This window comes from Ailuropoda melanoleuca, chromosome 16, assembly GCF_002007445.2.
Source record: "Ailuropoda melanoleuca isolate Jingjing chromosome 16, ASM200744v2, whole genome shotgun sequence".
NCBI lineage: Eukaryota > Metazoa > Chordata > Mammalia > Carnivora > Ursidae > Ailuropoda > Ailuropoda melanoleuca.
In genome coordinates this window covers 73,835,447-73,843,660 of record NC_048233.1, presented here as the reverse complement: position 1 = coordinate 73,843,660, position 8,214 = coordinate 73,835,447, and the positions used below count along the sequence as shown (strand labels likewise).

Below are 8,214 nucleotides of genomic sequence, written 5' to 3'. Positions count from 1 at the left end.
TCTGACTCACAGTGAGTTCTCCTTAAGTAAAAACGAGCTGTGTCCAGCCGTGTCTTCGAAGGCTGAGGTGGGTGGACCTATTTTATTTATTTATAAATAGCATTTATTTAACAAACGTTCACGGAGCATTTATGGAACANTTCTGCTCCGCCATGTCTGCTAATATTTCCGGTCAAAGCCAGTCACGTGGCCAAGCCCAGCTTCCGCAGGCAGGGGGTGGACGCGGTGCCCAGCGGGAGAGGAACGGACTAAATATTTGCTGAGTAATAATCCAATCTGTCATGGCTGGAAGACCCCCAACTTCAATGTACAAGTAGGGAGAGACCCTTTTGGCCACTGCTGGCTTGGATCCCTTTGCCCTCTAGGGTTCAAGTGTGAAGAGGTAAGTCCGTGCCGGGCAATGAGGCTGCCGGTGGGGGCGGGGAGGGGACGGGGGTTGGCTGGGAACTGGTCTAAGTATGGGGTGTTGTTTTTGCTGCATGACCCTGGTTGAGCCCTTGACCTCTTGATGCCTCTGTTCCACATCTGCGCATGCTCCCTGGCCCCTTCCTGGGACTCTGCCAGGAGGGGCCGTTCCTGCCCACCCCTCCCCGCCTGCGGCTGGTTTCTGTGGAGCACAGACAGAGGAGGCCCCGCCACACCCAACTGGCTGGCATTTCAGCTCACAGCCCTCCTCCCAGAGCAGCAGATCTCATTTCCGCCCTGTGAAAAATGGTCGTCTGGCACCCAGGCAGCTCCCGCTGTGGGGCAGCCAGCTGCTTCCAGCCTGGAGGAGGGGGACAAAGGTGGGGTAGAAATCTGGATCAGGACCTGTTGCGGGCACACGGATGCTGACTCATGAGAAACACTAATTCCTGGTCCTGGGGTGTGGAGTCTGGTAGGTGAGAGCCGCGGGGAGGAGGACGGTGGTTAGGAACGCTAGGCTGGGCCAGGCCAGTCCTCAGGACTTTAGCAAAGTATATCCTCATCTGTGCAAGGAGGGTGGGGTTCTGGAAGGCCCTTCCTCGCTCTCAAGTGCTCTGGCTCTAAGTGGACCTCCCTTTGTTCGGAGATGGATTTTTGAAGCACCAACGTACTGACCCTTGCTTTCCTCCCACTTTGACCTTAGACATACGTAGTTGGACCCATCCCTCCTCTCCCCCTGCCACCAGGCACGCTCTCCCTGCAGCTAGCTGGCTGCTGGGGCTGGCAGTGCCTTTCTGGAGCTTGACACAGGCCAGAGACTGGGAGGTGGGGAGAGGGGGGAGGGGCCAGATGGGGCCCCGATTCCTGGAATGGCCCCCCTCACAGGGGCTGGCTCCAGGGGGCTCAGCCAGCCAGGGCCCCGGGGATGAGCAGCCTTTTCAAAAAAGAAGGTCAGTCCGTTCCCAGACAGAGACTCCCCTGATAAGCCCGAAGGTAGCTCCACGTGGTCTCGTAAGCGTCTGAGAGCACCCAGCCGGCTGCCAAAAGCTGGGCTGGAGAAAGCCCAGGAGGCAGGGGGACGGAACTGCGGGTGGAGTGCCCCGCAGAGGGGGCCAGGGCTGCCTTCCCGGGGACAGACCTCCTGGCACAGACCCCCCTCCCCAACAAAGCTGGTGGAGATCGTGCTAACCATTTCCAGCCAGGGGTGTGAGAAAGAAGGCTCCAGCCCCATATAGCCCCCCGCTGTCTGCTTGGCTCCCACCCTCGGGGGATAAATGTCAGCCTCTCCCCGAGCTCGGTCCCCGAGCGTCATCCTCTGCGTGCACCCTGGCCTAGCTTGGCCAACCCCATGACGTCGGTTACCAGCATTACAAGCTGCTTGCGGCCCTCGCTCCTGAGGGCCAGACTACAGATAGACCCGTATGAAAAACAGGGGTGGCTGTCTCCACCGCCAGGCTTGAAAGGGCAGGAGAGAAAGCAGCTGCCTGAACCCGCACAGCGCTGTGGAAGGGAGGGGAGGGGAGGGAGGGATGGCCACCTGAAGGATCTGTGGTGTCAGTAGGGGGACAACGCAGGCCTGAGGGAGGGTCAGCAGCCCCACTCACTCTCCTCCTTCCCTCTGCTTTCCTGCCCCACTGAGGGAAGCCAGCCTGAAGCTGATGGGTGAGGACCAGGGATGTGGGTGCTGCCGGTGCGGCCAGCCTCCCAGGACAAGAAGTAGGGGGGTGGGATGTGGATCTGGAGGAGCAAACGGAAGGAAGGTGGCCAGCTCAGGGCTGCTGGGACGCCAGGATCTGCTGAACCCCTAAACGGCCGCCCCGTCCGTTGCTCCACCTTTGGGCATCTGTCTCTCCCTGTGGGCATCAGGGTCTGGGAGGTATCGGGGCTTTGGAATCAGATGGATCAGAATCCGAATCCCAGTGCTACGCTTCACGGGCCATGTGACCTTGAGCAAGTTACTTAACCTCCTTGCACCTCCATTCCCTCACCTGTAAAGAGGGAAGCAGCACCCAGCTCGACATGTTGTTGAGAGACGAATGAAAAATTGTCTCATTTTTACCCAGATCTGTGGGCTCTTCACCTCATGGCTGGATTTGCAGGACCTCGGAGCTGCCCTCTGCTCCCAGTCTCACCCCTGCCAAATCGACCTCCACATGGCCCCAGGAGTGCTGTCCCTGAGACCCCACCAGAGTATGTCCTGGCCTTCCCCTGCACCCAGAGAATGAAGTTCAAGGTTGTTCAAGGAACAGCCAAAGTCAGTCTGCTTAATCCCCCACCCAGACCCTGCCAGTCCCTCCGTTGGTCCCCTCGATCAAGTGACACTGATCTACTCTCTCCCCACTGTCCCCAAACAGCCTTCAGGTCTCCAAGCCTTGCCAATACTGTCCTCTCCACCCGGCTGTGTGTCTTCTCGTCTCCCTCCGCTGAGATTCAGATGCTGCATCTTCTCTGAAAACTCCCCCTCGCTGTGCCCGAGTGTAGCCGCCCACAGCATGTCCCTCCACAGCACTCACTCGGTCTTATCTACTAGTGGGAGCAGTTGTGACATGTCTGTCACGTGTCTGTCCCTCAAGGGTCCTTGCGTGTTTTGAAGGCAAGGCCGTGGCATCCATGTCTGGCCGTCTGTAATTTCCTAAGCCAGTGCCAGACGTGGGTGAGGGACCCTGTGTGCCAGGGTGACCCGAATGCGATTCGTGCTGACCCTTAAGGCAGCCTCATTCGGCGTGGGTGCCATTAACGTTTTTTTACTAATAAGGAAACTGAGGCAAAGCCCTCTGCCTTAGACCCCTTTCCTAGGCAGTGGAGGACAGGCTGTGGACCCTGGGGTGTCTGGGCTCCAGGCTCTGAGCTCTGAAATCGTGTTTTTCCCAGTCTCTAGGGGATTCAAGAAATATTTGGAAACTGGACCAGAGGACAAATGAATGAAAAGATGGTGACAGCAATATGCTGTGGGGGTCAGAAGAAGGAAAGACTCGGGTTCAAGTCCAACACTTAACCCCTTGGAGAAGTTACTTCTCTGAACAGAAAGTAGGCACTCCGGGAATGTTTCTCTCCTGCCCTTCCCGACCTCCCCTCGTGCCCCATCTTTCAACAGGATCTGTTCTCCTGGGCCTGTTGGTGAATCCGCCTCTGGAACCCAGACTGGCAGCAGAGGCCTGCCCAGGGAGGAGCTAAGACCCACGTGGCTGAGACTGATGCTGTGTAGACAGCCCCCAGGCTGCAGGGAGGACAGGCAGCCGCTGTGACAGCCCTGGGAACCAGGGTGACGTGCGTCTCAAGAGGTCTCCTCCAGCACCCAGCAGGGGAGAGGCATCTCTTATAATGGCTTACAGCCCGCCTGCCCGCTCACTGACAGCGTCATCATGGAGTCTCCCCACTTTGACTTTTATTCGTCAACCACATTTGCACACACACCCCCCAAGAGCCTCAAAGAGTGGCTCCTGGTGGCTTGGCTGGACAGCCCAGCTCTCCCTGGAAAGACCGGGGCTTTACAAAGAACCCCAAGGGGAACCACTGCCCCTGCAACCTGAGGACTGGCTTTGCCAAAGGACCTTGCCAGAAGGGGCTGGCCAGCGAGTGGGGCTCTGCCTGGAACATTCGGGGCCTGGGCCTGGTCTGAGGGTCCCCTGGCGGGACAGCACATCAGTAATGGAGCAAGGCTGCCCTTTTTCCTCCCCTGCGAGGGGCACCATCGACCTGGGCCATAAGTCAACGACTTTAATTCTCATCAGGGACGAGTCTGGCAAGAAGGTTGCTGGCTGTGTGTGAATGGGATGAAGAGTCAAAGAGCAAAGACGGTTAAATATGGTGTCTCGCCCTGAGGCCGGGAAGCGCGTGCTCGCAGGGCCGGGGTCACCCTGCGGAATATTTCTGTTACTGATGGAGACCGGGATAGAAATGATTTTAATATGTGAAGTTCTGGTATTGATGTCATTCAAGCCTCATAATACACCACCACCCGCTGGGAAGGGGTGGGAAACCCAGACTGAAGGCTGATTTGGTCTTTCATGTGTTCGTTCATTCATTTCTTCACCTGCTGGAATATTCTGCCCTGAAATCCTGGCACGGCTGGCTCCTTCTCAAGATTCCGGTCTCAGCCCAAAGGCCACCCCCTCAGAGAGGCTGCCCTGACCTCCCTTTCTGATGGAGTCCCCCTCCTTCCAGCCCACCCCAGTGCTACCTAGCACTCTGTGTTGCATTCCCCGGAACTGAGACTCTCTTGTTTATCTGTCTGTTGGTCGGTGTGCTGTCCACCGTGGCTGCTGGACAGAAACTCCTTGAGAGCACGGGTCTTGCTTTCCTGTCCACTGTTCTGTCTTCCGGTGCCTGACACCACGCCTGGTCCATAGTGACCCCCATCCGCCCTCCATTTGCCAAGAACCCCCCAGTTGTCAGATCAGTGCTGGGGCTCAGCCATGGCCTGAGGGCTGCCCTCAAGAGAGTCTGGCAAATGGGGTAGTGGCGTGTGTATTAACCATGTGCTTTGATGCTCTGACATCTGGGGCCTCGGGGACCCTGGAAAGACTGTCCGTTTCCAGGCTAGCCAGGAAGAGAGAACGAACAACTTGCCTAAGTGCTCCTTTTAGGCACGAACCAACCAGAGACCTACCGCAACCACCTCATCTCTCCCTCTCTGGGTTCTCATGCTCTGGGCCACCGTCCACATGTCCTGATCACCCCAGGGCCAGGTAGCAGACAACTAGCGACAAGCCCTAGGCCCCAGAGCCTACTGAAATTCTTCAAACTAGTCTGCTTACCTGCCCACCCATTCCTGCAGAAACCACAATAGAAGCTCTGGCCTCCGTTTCCCTCAACTCTGTCTCCTGACCCACCCTGGTGCTTCCCTGTGTGGCTCCCCCTGACGCGGGAGTCCCCTCCCCTTGGCATCTGTGAGTAGCAAACGACATCCTGGTCCGCTGGCCTCACCGTACCTGGATAATAATAAAACCTGCATTTTACAACAGGCCATGAGGGTGAAGGCAGGCCCATGGCGCTAAGGTGACGTGGGGGCAGGGCACGAAGCTAGGACCTGGCCTCTGGTGTCCGCAGCTGGATGGGGGAGCTGGAGGCCTTCTAAGTGAAAGGCACAGCCCAGGCAAAGGCTTGGAAGGCTAGGGAAGGGATGGAACTGTCTGGTCATTCAAATGGCCCCATATGGCTGGGGCCGAATTGGGAGGAGTCTCCCAGGCAGGAGACTGGAGGAGGATGAGGTCGTCCTGGAGATCTTTGAATGAGGCCAGGCTCTGTTTTGGAGCAGGCAACAGTCATACTGGGAGGATGGGGAGGATGGGTGGGGGGGTACGGTGGTGCTGTGGGTGGAGCCCATCGGATGTGTGGTCCCTTGATGTTTTTCCTCCAAGTGGAACCCCCGTGGCTGCTGGCCTGCATGCTGGGGGACATGTGTCCCCACCCCACCCCCGGACGCCTCTCACTCAGCTCCAGTCCCAGCCCACACCAGCCCTCAGCACCCCCACCCTGCTCTTTGCTGAGTCACAGAAACAGCTGCTGTTTCTGCTGGGGGCCCTAGACTGAGTCACACCTGCCCATATTCACCCATCTCCCACTCTCCCCGTACCTCCCGCATCCACGGGTGGGGCTCCATGGGCTGGTGGAATCATCGCTGCACGTGGCACCCAGGAGCTCAAATCCCTTGGGATTCTGACTCCAGTACCAAGTTCCTGAAAGACACCGAAGTGGGGCTGGAGCGAGGAGCATGGCTATGTGGGGGATGACAGGTGTGGACGTGGCCCCGTCTGGGTCCCCAAAGGCCTCATAAGCTTATCCATCTTCCTCTCCTGTTAGGTCCTTCTGGGCCTGGCCTGAGATCTAGGAATGAAGAAGGGCCCCCTCCGCCCTGGCCTGGAGGGAGCACGGATGCCTGCAAGGAGTCCCCGTGCCAAAGGAGAAAGCCCCAAGGCTGAGTGCCTGTAAGCCAAGGTCAGGATGGGTAAGGAAATGGACCAAACCCTTGACTTTCTGCAACATGGCCCTGGAAGAAAATAACACAGGCTCCTGGAGAGATGGCCTGGAGCTTCGCACATCCACTGGGCATTTGCCCAATTTATTCTTTCACTCATTCAGCCGATGTCTTTCCGGGGCCTACTGTGAATCAGTCACGTGCTAGGCGCCAGACACGCGGCAGTGCACGCAACACCCTGAATCTCTCATCTGGGAGTCTCCCTCCTGTCAGGGGAGACAGCCAGTAAGCGAACAAGGAGGTAAATCTACTGTCTGTCAGTGATGCATATTAGGGAGTAAAATGAACAGGTTTGAAAGAAGATGCAGGAAGCATTGGGCAAACAAAAGGGAAGGCGTGGGAGGGTGCCATTACATGCGACAGGGCACAGAAGGGACCCAGACGGTCCCACCTTGAGGCAAGAGGGCTGGCCTTGTGGATTCATGTGTCCCTCAGCCACTGGCTCCTGTCGGGTCAAGGGCCATTCTCCAGGCAAGGGGACATCTGTGAGCCATTAGCGGCTGATCCTCATAGTAAATGAGGCATGGGGCACAGGCCCAAGAAAGGGATCTGGGGTGGGACACCACCAACACCCACGGCAGCCTGGCCTAAGTCTCACTGAGCCAAGCCCAACCTGGCCTGGCCGAGGGCAGCTGCCATGGGATCATCCCTCAGATGGTTTGGGTAAGCGAGGGCCCTGTGCACCAAGATAGTTGCTAACTCATCTTCCGTAAGCCCCGGCTGCATGGGCCAGGCACTGTGTTAAGGGTTTTGCTTGCATTGCCCCCTAATCCATGAGGAAGATGCTTGATTACCCCCCTTTCCCAGGGGAAAACACTGAGGCTTCCTTGCTCAAGATCAAGCAGCTAACACGTGGGATGGAATTAGACCCACGTCTGTCTGGCATCAAAGCCCAAGTCTTAACCTCTTCTCCGTCTTGCCACCCGCTGTGGTTGTGGGTGACAAAAGCTGTTGGAAGCACTTGGCTTGGCGGGATGCCAAGGGGCCAGCTCTCCCGGCCCCCAGAAAACATCATCCGGTCCCACCTACCCCACCCCACCCCACCCCACCCCAGTCCTGATATTTTAAAAGAAGTAAGCAAGAAAAGGAAGGAGAAAAAAAATTCCACCATGAACTCTCCAGAATGAGGACCGACACACCTGAGCAATGCTGCACTGGGGTGTCACCCATTGGTAACCCCCCAACTGAGAGAACCACTCAGATCCGAATATCTTTGGGACATCGGGCACAGCTCTTGCCTGGCCTGACAGTCCTCAATCCCGTTGACCCTCCAGCCTCAAATGGAGGCCCCTTGAATCAGACCAGTTTGGGCCAGAGGAGGGGAAGCATTAGAACCAAGCACATGGGACCTTCCAGCTTTTCTTGAGGGGCCAAGAGGCCTGCCCCCTGACAAGCTGGGGAGTGGCCCTGGTTTGAGCTCTTCTGGGCCTAAGCCCACAACGGGCAGAGGAGGCTGCCCTGAGCTCAAAAGACCCCTGGACTGGATGTCTGGAGCCCTGGATTCTGGGCCCTGCTCTGGGTCAAGCTCACTCCATGGCTTGGGACAAGCCACGTAACCCCTGGGGCTGTAGTGTCTTGGTCTGTGGCCTTCCCTTCCTGTGGTCACTAGGATCAGATGAGCTCAGATGGGGGACGACTCTTGCACAACTCGGGCAACTGCTCAAATGTCCCTTCCTCAGAGAGGCCTTCTCTGACCACCCATCTAACAAGAGCACCCCAGTCCTGTCCCCTTCCCTGCTTTATTTTTGCCTTTTCTCTTATTACCATGTGCTATATTCTATACGTATTTTGTTTGTCTGTCTGTTTTCTTTTTATCTCTCTCCACTCATAGA

General features: G+C 57.2%; 1 long non-coding RNA gene across 1 annotated transcript; it reads left to right on the top strand.

The window, feature by feature from the left end:
• Window positions 1–452: 452 nt before the first annotated feature.
• On the top strand, window positions 453–7,277 carry LOC117796767. The gene is made up of 3 exons (XR_004621423.1): window positions 453–877; window positions 2,469–2,595; window positions 3,277–7,277. It is a non-coding gene; the product is annotated as an uncharacterized LOC117796767 (long non-coding RNA).
• The last annotated feature ends 937 nt before the right edge of the window (window positions 7,278–8,214 follow it).